Source organism: Pinus tabuliformis, chromosome J (assembly GCF_031772625.1).
Source record: "Pinus tabuliformis cultivar Carrire ecotype Pingquan chromosome J, CPIR1, whole genome shotgun sequence".
In the NCBI taxonomy this organism is placed as follows: domain Eukaryota; kingdom Viridiplantae; phylum Streptophyta; class Pinopsida; order Pinales; family Pinaceae; genus Pinus; species Pinus tabuliformis.
Window position 1 is genome coordinate 647,800,312 of NC_142295.1, and position 16,067 is coordinate 647,816,378.

The 16,067-nt window shown below is 40.4% G+C and overlaps 1 long non-coding RNA gene across 1 annotated transcript in view; it reads left to right on the forward strand.

The window, feature by feature from the left end:
- The window catches only part of LOC149228581 (uncharacterized), a 58,435-nt gene extending 58,079 nt beyond the window's left edge, over positions 1-356 (forward strand). The window contains exon 2 of the long non-coding RNA XR_016247217.1: positions 283-356. This is a non-coding gene — a long non-coding RNA (uncharacterized LOC149228581). The remainder of the gene's footprint in view (positions 1-282) is intronic.
- Positions 357-16,067: the final 15,711 nt, after the last annotated feature.

Here is a 16,067-nt window from a genome sequence, read left to right on the forward strand (position 1 = left end):
CAAATGGTTTCTTTTCTGTTCAAAAAGTTCTTTCATGAAGAAAACTGAATATTCATGAGTCCTAATTCTGGGCCTAGCTATTGTTGGGTTGTCATTTTTCCATCTCTGGCATTTTTCTGTTGCTTCAGTATATCATGGAGTATAATGTTTCTTCCTTAAATGGTGTTTGATTTTGCCTTTTAATGCTTTCCAGTGTTTCAAATTTAATTTTATGATGTTTTTTAGTTATTTTTCCAGAGATGATGTTTTTTAGTTACTGCTAAATCTCTATAGCAACTGCAGGCCAACATCAGAGAACTTGATTCCCATTCGCCTTGATATTGAAATTGATGGACTACGTTTGAAGGATGCATTTACGTGGAATGTAAATGGTATGTTTTTGATTGCAAATCCTAGTGTAATCTGATCAGAAAAGTTACTTTCTTTGGCACTAACCTTTGTTACTATGTTGTATTCACTTAAGGTGGCAACACCCTTGTTTGTGACAATCTATGGTTTAAAACGGTTTGGACAATTTAAATTTTATTTTTGTTTGATTTTATTTAGGATTGAAATTTTCTTTACTTTTGTCACATAAGAGAAAAAAGGTTTAAAGGATATGGCCAAAATAAAATTTGCACACACAGTATCTATATTGGAGTAAATAGATATTAGTTTTCAACCACAAAGTAACCAAAAAAATTTGTCTTCACACCAAGTTGGCAGAATCATGCACAGACTACATGCTTTCTTATTCCCACAGGCTACATGTAATGTTCCAAATTGAAAAGTTATAACAAATAACAGAAGCATGTACAAGGAACAACCATAAACAAATACCACACATGCATATCAAAACACCAGGAAAATAAAGCAGAACAACTGAGCCATTTTATTAATCTCAAGAATGATGAGTACAATGAGTAAAGACAATGGAACACTTGTATCTATCTATTTTTTGGGATTTGGAGTTGTCAAATGACATCTAATTCACATGCCGAGTAATAATTTCCTTGACAAATACAAAGGCTGACCTTTAGGTACAAAGCTCCCTGAAAGCAGAAATAGATGCAACTCTAGGCAGCCAACAATCAGAGCATAAATTCAAAGTGCAATTTTCTTAGGTCATTATAACCAGCAAACACTTGTGGAATCATTTTACTTGCATCCAAATTCACACATGGACTCTTTTGTTGATTTGTAAAGGGATCTCGAAGGGATTAAGCCTAGCAATTGAACCACCCAGACTTGACTAGCGTAGAAATGTGCTACTGCAAAGAATAATTTTATGTTCAAATGCTTGTAAAATGCAATAATACTGCTACCACTATGTCACTGTTTCAACTGTGATTAAATGAGTAAACATAGTGTTTGAAATCTAAAACAAATACAAGAATGAAACACACAGTCCTTTCTTCAAACAGTTGGCAACTTGGCATACATCCTCAAAGAGGTCAAATCTATAAGGTCATGGCCAAGATCAAAGAGTTTGTATGATTTATGTCTGTATATCTTGCTTTTCAGAGGCAAGGAGCACCTTCCAGCTATGGAACCATAGTAATGTTGAGAATTCTAGGGCATCAAGTTGTTAGGGTTTATTATCAGAATTCTCTTTTAACTTGACAAGTTCTTGTGATGTTTATTACATTAGTGTAATATCCCCAATTAATTAATTTTGTTAAGAAGATTTTCTATTTCTGCAATTTTTTAAATTGGGAGATATTTTGGCATTAAAACTTAGAAAAGTGGGCCGTGGAGACACCACTTGATTTTTGGCAAAGAGGAGGCCTCAAAGGAAAAAGGAAAAATTAAAGTGTTGGCGGATGGTGGGGGCCACCCAGAAGGGAAATTCACACCCTTAGGCAACTCACACTTGTGGGGAAGGAGGAATTCGAATTTGGTGGAACCCACAAAGAAAAGGGACAACAAAGCATAAATAGAAGGAGAGGACCACATTTAGGGGGCTTATGACAATTTGACATCTGAATTAGAGTCCTCTTGTGCTGTTTAGCACAAGGAGTTTCCGGGCGGAAATTTCAGCTCCTTCTTCGGTGAACCTTGAGTGTCACCCTAGGGGAGCTGTAGGGAGATTGTTGCAGGCATGGTGAAGCAGATTTCAAGTGCATGCATCAGCAAGGGTGTGTTTCTCCAAGGACGCAGAGGCAGTTTGTGGAGCTGAGTTGGGGCAAAAAATTGGGCATTTGGTGGAGGAGTTTTTGCAGGGAAATCTCCTACCGGGAGAGCAGAGATACTTGGATAATTTCCAGGGCTGGAGCTGTGATATTTTAAGTGATCTGAGCTGCTCTAATTTGGGTCTATGTAGGGGCAATTTGTGTTGAAAAATCAATACTAGTAGGATTTAGGGTTTGATTCCTCTTTCTTGATAATTACTTGTGAATTATGTTGGCCTCTTTTACTTTTTAATTAGTTTATCTTTCATCAAGCAATTACCAAATTATATGTGTATGAAGATCACAAAAACAAGAGACACAAGATGTAGGCGCACAGCCAGGGCAAAATCCCTACAAGGGGAAAACACAGTCAAGAACCTTTCCTTCAGTAGATTCAATTCAAGATGAGACACTTCCAAACTTCTTAGATCTAGACAAAGATCTCCTCCAACCACCAAGTCAGCCCTTCTCTGCAATAGATGATCTTCACAAGATACTCCAAGTGACAGCTCCCCAGCAACAACTTCAGTTCAAAATTTCGACCCCCAACAATAGAAATTCAACCCAGCAACAAAATTTTGGGTCTGCAGTAAACATAGATTTTTCGGTTCCAACAACTGCCCAGATGCTTCACATGCGCGAGAAGTAGATAGCCCAAAAACTTCGATTTAGGTCTTCCCAACAACTTCGTCCTCTTCCAGCTACTTCACACCTTTTTACTGCTTCTCTTGCTTGAACATTGAACTTGTTGAGTGAATGTGACAAATAGGTCAAATTGAGTCTCCTTATATAGCCTTTCTGCAGGGCCAAATTGCCCTTATGTAGGCCGGCTTGGTGTGGAGGTGACAAATTACGTTTTTGACTAAAAAATAACTCTTTTTACATGATACAAAAGCCCAAGAAGGGTCTAATAAAAATTTCAATGACTCTAATGATTGAAGACAAAACCTAGAAGCCTTCAATGGAGGCTTTGGCCTAGAAAACTTTGACCCAAGCATGAAACCCATGCTTTAATAAGTCATTTTCTTTAATATTAAATTTTCTTTTTGACAAGTGCAATTATGAAGACCAAAGCTAGTTACATTCTTCAACACTCCCTCTTAACTAGGTAGGTATTCATAACTACATACACAATACTATATAGAAGATTTCAAAACGAAATTAAATACTAAGAGTTCTAGCATACTCAGTGCTACATACTAGATTCCTCACCAGGGTAATCTATTCGGATGGGACTAAGATGGACTAAAACTTTCAGCCAATCTAGGTATCATTAGGCTTACTTGCTAACCATTAACCCAAGGATCTAGGTTCGTATCCAAGGTCAGAGCTCCAAGACCAACGACACCCTTCCTCTTGGGTATCTAGACATTAACACATAGGCCGACCAGATGTCCTCCCAAGCATTCACCATTAGATGCTTCATCTCTCCCTATCAATCAAATCTGTAGTATCGACTAACCGAAGCATGCTTCTAAAATACTCAAACTTCTTATCCAGAAGAGATTTCGTCAGCACATCAGCGACCTGTTCATGTGTCAGAATATACTGTAGCTTCACAACCCCATCTTGTACAAAGCTCCTAATGTAGCGGTACTTATTATTGATATGTTTCGTCCTTGCATGGAATATGTTGGAATTTCTAAGTCTATCTGTTAGAAATCCTTCTTGTACTTTCTGATTTATTTCTTCCTACTTGTTTTGTTAATTAACAAGTTATTTACCATGTAAATATTGAAAATAAATACAAGTACAATTTCAACACATATAGATCATCAACTGAAGAAAAAAACAAGCAAGCACACAAGTGACACCATTATTTTTGGACTAATGTCCTTGGAGAAACCCAGTGCGGGAAAACCAGTGCAGCTATCAGAGGGTTTTATTATTAAGGAGTTTCAGAATACAATTTGGGTGCCAGAAATGGCTCACCCAACAGAGAATGCCCTCGACAGCAGTACCTCTCAGTCGGAGACAGATATCAGCCCCAATCTGCCCCATGAAATCTCCTAATGTCAGCCTCTAGGCTCTGCGTCAGCCTCTCTAGCCCAGCGTCAGTCCAGTGTTAGCCTCTCAGGGCTCTACGTCAGACTCTGGAGCCTTTGCGTCTCCCACGCTGGCTCTCCTCAGGCTCTGTGCAGCTCCTGGCTGCCTCTGCGTGGCCTCTGGCTGCCTCTACGTCAACCCTCTCCCGGCTTTTGCGTTGATGCTCTCGGTACTATCTCTGCCTCTCTACTACTGTATTCACTGCCCCTCAGCTGCAACTCTGATCACTCCTTCGATTTCCTCAACAAGCCCTGCACCATAAAATCGAATTCTTGATCAACTCAATGTGTTCTCCAACTGACCCTCAAGCCTCTTCTTATACTTTTCTCGTTAACAATTCAACGGCCGAGATTAAGTCCCTAATCAACGGCTAAGATTAAATCTGGCTTAATCCATGACTTTTGGACCATTCTAACTTAGTTTTATATTAATTCACATTAATATTTATTTTCCCTAAGTTTAGACTCGGGGACTCCATTAAAAATATTAATTATTTTAATATCTCCCAAACTGGTTAGATTCTGCCCAAACCATTTTTGGGTCTTGGAGATCTCATGTGCTTTAGCCTCTCCACCAATTTTCAAGGCTAGAGCACATCCGATGCTACCCCAAATCAACACTCCCTCTTAGCGAGGACTGTTCTCTAGTAAGACTCCTCAATTAGTATCACCTTGATCATCCGACATCGGTCCCTGTGCTGATGCTAGGCTTGCTGCCCAACATCCTCCGCACTGCTGCATCATGTACTGCTACCCATGGCCCTACCACTGCCATTGCTGCATCCGTACGACAGCACCCTCTGCATCCGTGCTGTTGCCCATGGCCCTGCCACTGCCACTGCTACATCTACACTACATCCCCTCTCATCATGCTGCATCGTGCTGCTAATAGCACTGCCATTGCTAACTGCTGCACCGCAACTCAGTTACTGAGAAGTAACTGATCTCCCAACTCTGACATCTTTGTTAGGCTAGAAACACTCTTGATGCTGAAGCTCCCTTTGTCGCTGACAAGTGCTCCCTCTCTGACCTCTGCGCTGCTGCAACAACTCTATGCCTCTCGCACTGCTGCCTCACGCTGTCCTGGGACTCTTGCACTGTAGCCCTCTCTATTGCTCCATCCGCATCTGTCTCTACCGACATCCGCCAGTCCTGCTACTCCTCTTCGGGGCTCCTGTAGCAAGGTATAATCCAAGAGGTTGGGTACCTCAAGGATCCTGCTCCTCATCACCTGTAGTCTGTTTGACTACAGCTCGATGTCTCCCCACCTCTTCTCTTGAGGTGCATGAGCACTCATGGCACAGTCGTCATCAGTCTCTACTTCCTTCTCCACCTTAGCTGGCGCAACCTTGGTCTCAGAAGCCTCTCCCTTTCTCTTCTTCCTAAGACACTGGTTCACATAGTGACCCAATTCCCCACAATGGAAACACTTGACCTTGGAGAGGTCCTTTTTCTTTCTTTTCTCATGCTTTCCCGCAAATGTGAAAGCTACATCTTCTTCTTCCTCCTTTTTGATTTTGACCCCTTTTCCGCTACTCCCCGCCTTGGACACCCGTCTGATCTCTTCTTGATGAAGAGCCGCCCACAGTTCCTCCCAATCTGGAAGGCTCGTCCTGCCCAGTATGCTCTGGACAAATACCTCCCAATCCTCTGAGACTGCGTTCAATGCGGTCCTCACCATTAGTTCCTGATCTGGTGTGGCCCCTATGGAAGTTAGCTGATCACGGATCTCCTTCAATCCACCGAGGAAGACATCTATCTGCTCTCCCTTCTGCATCTGATATGACCGCAACTGGTTTTCAAGTAACATCCTCCTCTGCACAGAAGTATGCTGGTACAATTTCTTCAGGGCCTCCCACATCTCATTTGTTGTCTCCTTCTCGGCAATGTGTGGCACCACATGATCCTTGACACCATCAAGGATGATGCACTTTGCCCTGGCCATTGCCTCCTCGTACTTGTCATTTTCAGCTGGGTCAACCGGGATTGCTATCGTTTTCAAGGCGAAGTGTTTGATGCGATACCTGTCTAGAATGTGGACAAGAGGTTGGGTACCTCAAGGATCCTGCTCCTCATCACCTGTAGTCTGTTTGACTACAGCTCGATGTCTCCCCACCTCTTCTCTCGAGGTGCATGAGCACTCATGGCACAGTCGTCATCAGTCTCTACTTCCTTCTCCACCTTAGCTGGCGCAACCTTGGTCTCAGAAGCCTCTCCCTTTCTCTTCTTCCTAAGACACTGGTTCACATAGTGACCCAATTCCCCACAATGGAAACACTTGACCTTGGAGAGGTCCTTTTTCTTTCTTTTCTCATGCTTTCCCGCAAATGTGAGAGCTACATCTTCTTCTTCCTCTTTTTTGATTTTGACCCCTTTTCCGCTACTCCCCGCCTTAGACACCCGTCTGATCTCTTCTTGATGAGTAGCCGCCCACAGTTCCTCCCAATCTGGAAGGCTCGTCCTGCCCAGTATGCTCTGGACAAATACCTCCCAATCCTCTGAAACTGCGTTCAATGCGGTCCTCACCATTAGTCCTGATCTGGTGTGGCCCCTATGGAAGTTAGCTGATCACGGATCTCCTTTAATCCACCGAGGAAGACATCTATCTGCTCTCCCTTCTGCATCTGATATGACCGCAACTGGTTTTCAGGTAACATCCTCCTCTGCACAGAAGTATGCTGGTACAATTTCTTTAGGGCCTCCCACATCTCATTTGTTGTCTCCTTCTCGGCAATGTGTGGCACCACATGATCCTTGACACCATCAAGGATGATGCACTTTGCCCTGGCCATTGCCTCCTCGTACTTGTCATTTTCAGCTTGGTCATCCGGGATTGCTATCGTTTTCAAGTCGAAGTGTTTGATGCGATACCTGTCTAGAATGGACAAGATCCTGGCCTTCCAGACTACGAAGTTTGAAGCTCCGTCCATTCTATCCTGATCTCTTAGCCCATTCACTGTCATTTTGCTGCTCCTCTTTCGACTCTTTCAAGTCTCTCTACTTCCCTTCTGGAAGTTCTTGGTGTGACTCCCTTTGAGCCTCGATTTCCCTCTTAGAAACCTCTCTGCCAATGTCGAGATGCCCCACTCCAATTGTTAGTGCAGCTGCACCACTGATCTGGATTTCTTGGCTAGAAATCCTTGACAACAACTCCTTCCTCCTTGGTCTTGCCCTGTTGGGTACTGTTCTGACCACAGTACCCCACGAGCTTCGCTCCACAACTTACCCACAACCTCCTATGCCTCAACAATCTGAAGGTTAGAGTCTCTAGGCTCTGTGCAATCCCGATACCAGCAAAATCCGCACCTCCTGGCCACGGGCATCAATCCTTCCTGACTGAGAAAGATGATCGGGCACTGCGTAGGTCAGGTCTGCTCCTCTCTGCCACTGCGCTAATCCTCCTCTTGGCTCGAATTGATGATGCAGGCACTGTGTCACCCCTTCCTTGCTGCTTTCCGCTAGGAACAACTTCTGTCACTCGGGACAACTGTTTCTGCTGCTGCTGCTCTGCTCGGCTGATGCCCTTAGTTATCCTGTGATCTGCAGCTACGCTTCGATACCATGTTGGAATTTCTAATTCTATCTGTTAGAAATCCTTCTTGTACTTTTTGATTTATTTCTTCCTACTTGTTCTGTTAATTAACAAGTTATTTACCATGTAAATACTGAAAATAAATACAAGTACAGTCTCAACACATACTGATCATCAACTGAAGAAAAAACAAGCAAGCACACAAGTGACACCATTATTTTTGGACTAATGTCCCCGGAAAAACTCAATGCGGGAAAACCGGTGCAGCTATCAGAGGGTTTTATTATTAAGTAGTTTCAGAATACAATCTAGGTGCCAGAAATGGCTCACCCAACAGAGAATGCCCTCGGTAGTAGTACCTCTCAGTCGAAGACAGATATCATCCCCAATCTGCCTCACGAAATCTCCCAACGTCAGCCTCTAGGGTCTGCGTCAGCCTCTCTGGCCCAACGTCAGTCCAGTGTCAGCCTATTTGGCCCAGCATCAGCCTCTCGAGGCTCTGCGTTAGCCTCTGGAGCCTCTGCGTCTCCCACGTTGGCCCTCCTCAGGCTCTGCGCAGCTCCTGGCTTCCTCTGCATGGCCTCTGGCTAGCCTTGCATCAACCCTCTCCCGGCTTCTGCACTGATGCTCCCGGTACTATCTCTGCCTCTCTTGCTACTGTATTCACTGCCCCTCAGCTACAACTCTGATCACTCCTTCAATTTCCTTAGCAAGCCCTGCCCCAGAAAATCGAATTCTTGATCAACTCAATGTGTTTTCCAACTGACGCTCAAGCCTCTTCTTATACTTTTCTCGTTGACAATTCAACGGCTGAGATTAAGTCCCTAATCAACGACTAAGATTAGATCTGGCTTGATCCATGACTTTTGGACCATTCTAACTCAGTTTTATATTAATTCACATTAATATTTTATTTTCCCTAAGTTTAGAGTTAGGGACTCCATTAAAAAAATTAATTGTTTTAATATCTCCCAAACTGGTTAGATTCTGCCCAAACCATTTCCGAGTCTTGGAGATCTCACGTGCTTTAGCTTCTCCACCAATTTTCAAGGCTAGAGCACATTCGATGCTACCACAAATCAACAAAATACAGGGTCTTCAGACATCTTGATGCTACTTTGATTATCACAATTTATCACTTGTAGGATCTAGAGGCTTTCTAAACAAATTTGACAAGAGTTTTCTTAACCAAACTACTTCTTTTCCTATTTCACAAGCAACAAAATATTCTGCTTCAGCACTACTTAACGCATCAGGATCTTGTTTTCCACTCATCCATGAAATCATTGCAGATCCCAAACTAAAACATCCACATGTAGTACTTCTTTCGTGAGTCTCACTAACACCCCAATCTGAATCTGTAAAACCTGTTAACTTAACTTCCTTACTATCATACTTTAGGCAGTGATGTATTGTGCCACGTAGATATCTCAAGATATGCTTGGCAGCTATCCAATGGTCATGACGAGGCTCCAACTAAAATTGACTGAGAACATTTACGACAAAACATATATTAGGTCTCATATTTACCAGGTACATCAGAGAGCCCACCAACTTATGATAGCTAGTAGGATCGACGAGACTAGAGTCGAAGCTTCTCAACTTCTTGAGATTAGTGATCATGGGAGTAGTCATAGGTTTGGAATCCATCATACCGAATCTTTGCAATATCTCGATTATGTATTTACCTTGACCTAAATATATCTCTCCAAGTTTCTACCAGACTTTCAAACCCAAGTAATAATGCATAAGTCCCAGATCTTTCATTTTGAATTCAGCTACTAGCATTTTCTTGCATTCTTGTATTTTGTGCTCCACACGTAATAAACATATCATCCACATATAGTAGTATAAGGATTGGTTCATTGTTCACCACCTTGATGTAGAGATTTGGTGGAGCGTTTATCTCAAAAATTAATAGGATTTAATACATTTATTATTAATGATCGAATGAACGCTACAAATGTGGGAGGTCCTTGGCTTAAATACAACCTTGGGTGCCTTGGTTTTTAGTTAGTAATTACAGATTGTAATTAAGATTAATTGACATAACATTGCATTCCTCTTGAAAAGATACTTTGTCTTCAAAGATACGTAAAAACAGGTGCTGTTGACGAAACACTTTTGTCTTCCAAGAAGCTTCTTCTTTTGGTAAGTCCTTCCACTTGATCAGGTATTCTTTGATTACTCATGATCGCAACTTCTTTTCCCTGATGGTGATGATACCTTCTGGTTCTAGAATGACCCTTCCTTCGTCATCTAAGGTCGGAAGTGTTGTTTGTGCTGATTAATGTTTGGCAAGTGCCTTTTTAAGGCAGGATACATGGAAAACGTTATGACCATGACTTCTATCAGGAAGGCTTAAACCGTATGCTACTTGGTTGATCTGGTATGGTCCATAAAACCTTGGTGCCAATTTGTCTTTTCCCTTCTTTTTTAAGGACAATTGCTTGTAAGGCTGAAGTTTAACAAATACCCATTCTCCAACTTCAAATTCTCTCTTTGTTTTGTTTCGATCTGCTTGATGCTTCATGCGATTTCTTGCATTATTTAGATTTTCTTTTAGGGTTTGGACGAATTTTTGGGTTTCTTCTAACTGGTCTTTAACAACTGGAAATTTCGTCTCGATGATAGCAAAGTCATTCCATTTCGGAGGTTCGTGTTGAAATTTCTAAGTATTACCCATTAGGAATTTTATCTGTATTCTTTGGTTTATTTCTCCTACTTGTTAATTACGAACAAGTTATTTAAACATATAAATATCGAAATAAACACAATACAGTCTCAACCATCTAGAGATCAACAGCTGAAAGAAATAGCAAACACACAAGTGACACGTTATTTTTGGACAACTCGTCCTCGAAAAAACCCAACTTGGGCAAATTGGTGCAACATGTCTGAGGGTTATTTTATCATGCAATCTATCTGAGTACAACTGGGTGCCAAACCGGCTCACCCGACAGAGAAAATAATCCGACAGTAATGCCTCTCTATTCGGAAGCAGATATTTAGAAAATCTGCCCCACGAAACCCTCTCCAGCACAACTGAAGCACTGCATCAACCCTCCTGGCCTTTGCGTCAGCCTAAAAACCCCGTGCGTCAGCTCTTTGAGGCTCTGCGCAACCTCTTTGGCTCTCTACGTCACTCCAGCAGCCTCTGCATGGATGATGCAGGCCCTCCTGGCCTCTGCGTGGTCTCTGCTAGCCTCTGTGTGTCTCCCTCTGGCTTTTGCGTCTGCCTCATTGCCTTTGTGCTAGTCTTCCGACACTATCTCTGCCTCTCTGTCTCGTACTCACTGCCCCTCGTTGCAAACTGATCACTGATTCGATTTCTCTTAGCAAACCCCGCTTTAGAAAATCGAATGACTGATCACTCTACTGTGTTCTCCAACTGACCCTCAAGCCTCCTCTTGTACTTTTCCGGTTGGTCTGGCCGAAATTACATCTCTAATCAATGACTAAGATTACATTTCGCTTGATCCATGTCATTTAGAACCTTCTAACCCAGTTTTATATTAATACCCATTAATATTTTATTTTTCCTAAGTTTAGACTTAGGAACTCCATTAAAAATATTAATTATTTTAATATCTTATTAACCGGGTAGAATATGCCCAAACCATTTTTGGGTCTTGGGGATATCATGTGCTTTAGCCTCTCCACCAATTTTCATGGCTAGAGCACATCCGATGCTACCCCAAATCAACAGTTCGTAATCGTATAGAGCTTGAAATGGAGTCATTTTGCTAACATGCGGTAAGTAGAATTGTACCACCATTTAACGATATGTAACCACTGAGCCTACTTATTTTGTTTGTTTGTGGTATAACAATGTAGGTAGGTTAGGTTTCTAAACATTTATTAACAATCTCTGTTTGGCCATCTGTTTGAGGATGGTAGGCTAAACTCATGTTGAGGTATGTTCCTATATGGTTGAATAATTCCTTCCAAAAATTACCCTTAAATTTGGCATCTCTATCGCTCACAATGACCTTGGGAAATCCATGTAGTTTGTAAACATTGTTGCAAAAGATCTCAGTGATTTGTTTTGCTGAGTCTGATTTCCTCATTCCCATAAAGTGAGCATACTTGGTGAGTCTGTCGACTACTACAAGAATTTTATCCTTACCATCAGATACAGGTAAATCTTCGATAAAGTCCATTGATATTTCCTCCCATTTCTGATTCGGGATATTTAAAAGATGTAGTAGTCCAGGTGTCATAATATTTTCATTTTTATTCCTTTGGCATTTATCGCATTCTGCTACATATTTTTGAATATCATTACTCATTCCCTTCCAAAAGAATAATTGGTGTGCATTATAATAGGTTTTAAAGAATCCTACATGTCCGACTGACAGTGAATCATGCGACTCTTTGAGAATCTTGTCTTTAAATTTGGAATTTGAATTCAGATAAATTCTTCCCTTGTACCATAGAATATCGTTTTTCCATTCAAATTTTGAATTCTGAGGCAGGTTATTGATTATAGCACTTGTTTCTGGATCTTTTGCATATTCACTTCGAATCTCATTAAGCCATTCGCGAATGACAACAGAAACTACAAGTAATGATGGTTCTTCGTCTTTCCTCGATGAAGCATCAACTACTACATTATCTTTCCCTTTCTTATGTAATATATCCATGTCGAAGGTAGCGATTTTTTCCATGCATTTTTGTTGTTCTGTAGATAGTGTTTTCTGCTAGAGGAGACGCTGAAGACTATTATGATCTGTTCGTATTAAGAACTTACTTCCCAAGAGATATTGTCTCCATTTGGCTAATGCGTGCATAATAACAAGCATTTCCTTGTTGTATGTAGACTTGAGACATTCTTGCTTATTGAGCTTCTTGCTTTCAAACGCGATTGGGTGACCATCCTACATTAGTACTGCTCCTATGCCAAAACCTGAAGCATCACATTCAATTACAAATGGTTTTGAGAAGTCTAGAGTTGCCAATACAGGGGCATTAGACATAACTTCCTTCAAGTCTTCAAAACACTTTTCTGCTTCATCATTCCATCGAAATGAGTTCTTCTTTAGAAGGTTTGATAGGGGTGCAGTTATATGGGCATAGTTTTTAATAAATCTTCGATAATACCTGGTCAATCCTAAGAATCCTCTTAGCTTGGAGATATTAACTGGTTTGGGCCATTCCCTTATAGCCTTGATCTTATTAGGATCTACTTTTACTCCTTCCTTGGATATTATATGTCTGAGATATTCTACTTCTTCCTTCCCAAAAGTGCATTTGGACTTCTTGGCATAGAACTGATGTTTTTCTAATACAGTAAGAACTTGTTCCAAATGTTGTAGGTGCTCCTTCCATGTTTTACTATAAATTAGAATGTCATCAAAGAATACTAACACAAACTTCCTTAGATATGGACGGAATAGCTCGTTCATAGTAGCTTGGAATGTTGCTGGTGCATTGGTTAAACCAAAAGGCATTACTTTAAACTCGTAATGACCTTCATGTGTTCGGAACACAATTTTTTCTACATCTTCCAACCTTATTATGATTTGGTAATACCCTGACCTTAGGTCCAATTTTGAGAAGTATTTAGCACCATGTAGTTCATCCAACATTTCATCGATAAAAGGAATTGGAAACTTGTTTTTAATTGTTATTTTGTTTAGTCCTCGATAATCGACACATAATCTGAACGATCCATCTTTGTTTCTAACTAATACAACTGGAGCAACATATGGACTTTTATTTTTGTGATGATGCCACACTTTAAAATCTCTCAATTTTAGTTTTTTGATGATGTGGATATCAATACACTTTGATGTTGATGGGATTTGATCCTGCTTTTACTTCTATTGTATGCTCGATTTCTTTTTTAGGAGGCATCTTCATCAGAAGGTCTTGGAATACTTTTTCATGCTTTTGAACTAGCTCTTGGACTTCTGGTGCTTCTTTGTTGACCAAATTCGAAGTTAACATTTCTAATTGATGACACTGTACTACATAAGATGGTGCTCCCTTCTGAATCATTTTCATCATATGGGATGATGATACAATTTGGTTCTCAGGTGGTTGGAACACATATAACTTGTATTTCTGCCCTTCCCATTTAAATTTTATAAATTGCTTTTGATGGTTGGCAAAGTAAGTGCCTAGGGTTTGTGGCCATTAGATACCTAAGACCACATCCATTCCTCCTAATGGTTTAGTGTAGAACGAAGATTCTAGATTATAGTCTTGAATCTACAATTTGACTTTATGGAAGTTCCCTACCTTTTCAATTTTTTTACCGTCAGCTACCATAACCTTCATGTTGGGCATGGGAAATGTGAAAATGTTGAGTCTTTTCGCCATGGTTGAGTCCAAAAAATTGTGGGTGCTACCAGTATCGATCAGAACCATTACATTGTTCTTCTTGATATGTCCTTTTAATTTTAATGTCTTGGGCTGTGATATACCTGTCATAGCTGATAAATAAAACTTGTGGAATGCTTTCATCATCTAGTTCTGGAGAAAAGTGTGGGGAATCTTCAATTTCTTCTACGTCTCATTCATCACTGTCTGAATCATTAGTTGCTTCACATTTATACAGGTTCTTGGTCTCTTTTCATTTAGCACTCTTATGTTTAGGATCCCATTTTTTGCCACAACGTTTGCACTTGCCCTCTTTCATTCTTTTCATTTCCAACTTAGTTTTTTCTCCTTCACGAAGATGTGGTGGAACAAATTTTGTGTTATCCATGTTTGCGGCTTGGGAAAACCTTCGTCTCGAATATACTCTTAAAACATTCGACCACTGCATTTTTTCGTTTTCTTTTCAACAACTTTTTCCTTTTGTTTGGCTACCTCTATAGAAGTGATGTCATGAAGCTTGAGCTTAGGCTAGAGATCGGGTTTAAGTCTTGTGGTGTACGACTGAATGAGACGAGTTTTTGAATTTCCTCCCACTGATATCAAGTGTCATATTTTTCCACCAAATATACCAATTATATGCTTCGCCTTCCATTTGTATGGAAGCATGCCTGATCTTTTCATCATAATTGTCAATACCGTAAATCTCGAAATATTCTTCTGTTTTATCGAACCAAGCAACGCTGCATTTTTCGTTACCGTCAAATTTGGATAGCTCAAGTTTTGCTCTTCATTGATATGTAGCTATCGATGGAGCGAAGAAGGGGTATTGATTTGAAAACGACATATTGGTGTTGAAGAATTTCAACCCCCACTCTGGTTATTAGTTTTCCTTATCACTCCATGCATTTAGTTTTAAATCCAAGCATGGGAAAAATTCTAAAATCTGGAAATGACAATATTTTCAGAAAACACAAATTTAGAGATTTCACAACTGCTGAAATTGTAGAAATAAAACACAACAAAATTATGACAGCCACACGTAGAAAATAACATAGTGATTTTTGGTCAATGTGACCCTGGAAAAGCCCCACTAGAACTCTTGGGGAAAACCAGTTTGAGAGCTCTTCTTTATTTCTGAAAATGCTTTTAAAAAGAAATTGAAATACACAGTGAAAATTCCAACAACCACAAATTACAACTTATCTCGATTTCTGTGCTTGAACTCTGCCTCGAAAATCGTGCTAAACAACAAACTGCCAAAACTGAAAATTTTCCAACAATAAAACAACATTAAATGATGTATGGCCTGCCTCGAAAATCGTGTCCGAAACTTGTACGGATTGTAAGGATTTCAACAATATGTCTGCCTTGAAATTTGTGCCCTTGCTGCTGTCCCTCTTCCTCAATTTATGTGCCTTTCTCCTACTGTACGGTTTTGCTTTGGGATGCGTGCCAATAAATGTTGCTGCCCAGATTTGCTGAAATGACTTCTTGCTGCTCTCCTTCACTTCCTCACTGCATAGAAATTTTTTCCTTGCTCTCTTCTCTTTATCTCAAATGCTCATGAAAGAATGAATTGATCTTTTTCTCTTCTCTTCTCCTTTTACTCTCTAAATGACCTTTTGGGTTACCCTAAGATCTAATGGTTGAGATTCATTTAGATCTAGGGATAAGAATAAATGTGCATTTAATTCTCACTTTCTATTTTTTAACTCACCCACTTAAATAAAGACCCACTTAACCTTTTATTTCCATAGTCACTTTTTCACTTTCTAATTCTTCATTGACTTCAATAAAGTCACTTTTAAATTAGAATGTAACTTTACCACTTATAAAGTCACTTTTAAATTAAATTGATTTTACCACTTATAAATTCACTTTAGGAGAAAAGTACAAATAAATTTGGACACTTTTCCCTAGGCCAAAGATCAAAGCGTTAGGGAACCACTTGTCCTCTGGTACCCAAATTTTAACACTCCCTCTTACAGAGGAAAGTGTTCCTGGCCACTCCCA